This window comes from Pteropus vampyrus, unplaced genomic scaffold, assembly GCF_000151845.1.
Source record: "Pteropus vampyrus isolate Shadow unplaced genomic scaffold, Pvam_2.0 Scaffold263, whole genome shotgun sequence".
Lineage (NCBI taxonomy): Eukaryota > Metazoa > Chordata > Mammalia > Chiroptera > Pteropodidae > Pteropus > Pteropus vampyrus.
This window is the reverse complement of record NW_011889044.1, coordinates 976096-977637: the sequence shown is the minus strand read 5'-3', so window position 1 is coordinate 977637 and position 1542 is coordinate 976096.

Genomic DNA, 1542 nt, shown 5'->3' with positions numbered 1-1542 from the left:
CATTGAAGACAGAGAAAAAATTTGGGGTAAATATTTTGGCTAAGTTAGAAAGAAATCTCATTTCCAATTGAAGCTCAGGTAGAGGCAGTCTGACTTTTTGCTTCAGCTGTGTTTTAATCTGCTTCCGTGGTCGGGGAATGGGGGCGGGGTGGTGGTGGTACTTGGCTTGGGAACTGTTGATGTCTGACAACTGAGTCATGGGCTCAGCTTGCGTGTAGGCAGCAGGCGGCCACGGACAGCGTTGATCTGGTCCTCCGTCAAGTGTCACCAGTTTGTTCTCTCTTTCGCTTGCGCATAGATCCGCCCGTGTTACAAAGGGTTTTAGAGAGAAGTGAAAAAACATGAAGAAAATTAGTTGACTTTTGGTTTGTTCTCCACAGAATACTGTGTAGGGTTGAACGCAAGTATATTTTCACTGTGAGTTCTATGGAGAATAGTGAAGACATGGTCGAACGTGATTACGAAACATGTAATTCATTTCATAAATATTTATTGAGTACCATACCCGATGGCCTCATTTCAGGCTTCCGCTATTAGAGTAATGAATTTTTTTCTGGAAGGTGATATTTTTGTGAACCTGTACACTTTCTTGATTTTATATGCAAAGATGTTTTGGGTTGATGTAAAAGACTAGGAGAGCGGCGCTGTGCAACCATGTGATAACCATTTCGTATTTTAATAAAGGAAGGTACACTACTCCTGCTGCTTTGAGGACCGTGGGGAGCTCGGGTTCTTACACACTTCATTTTAGCACACTGTTGTCATGTTAAGGATAGTGATAGAATTTCAGAATTTCATGGGAGGTTAAGAAAATCAACTCTTTAATTTGAGAAAATTTGGGGGCCTTTCTATCTGACAGATGAGAGTGGTGTGGTCAGATAGGGAGTCTGGGTGACGAACTGGAGTGATGAGCTCGGCAGCGCGGTGATCAGGCAGAGGCTATTGTACTAATCCGGGTGGACGTGAAGCAGTGACATTGGGGCATCAGGGACAGAGGTGAGCGGGCAGAGGGAGAGGAGATAGAATGGGTAGGATTGAGCAGGCTTGAGGGAAAGCGGAGTCAGGGTACTCTTCTGGTCACTGTCACGTTAAAGCACATAGTGTTTAATAAATACTTGCAGGGTAAGTGACATGGCTTACTTGCTATCTGGCTTGGGAAACCGAGGGGGTCCTGGGGCCATTTGCTGAGGGAATATAGGAAGAGCAATAGATTGGGGAACATGGTTAGAAGAGATAAATTTAGTTCGGAGCAATATATTCTATATGAGGTCTCCGTGACTTCCAGGAAATGTCATCAGGCAGTTGTATATATGGATCTGAGTTAGGAAGACTCAGCTCGAGATATAGATTGTGGAGCCTCAGTTTATGATGATAGTTAAAAGCTATGGGAATGGATGAGATCACTCAGGGAGCAAATGTAGAGTGATAGAAAGGATGGAGGAACACAAACACTTACGGGTCAGGTGGGAGGAAAACAAACCTCGAAGGACACTAGGGGTGGGCAGGAAAGTGGGAGAAGTCAGAGAGCCATAGAAGTCAGTG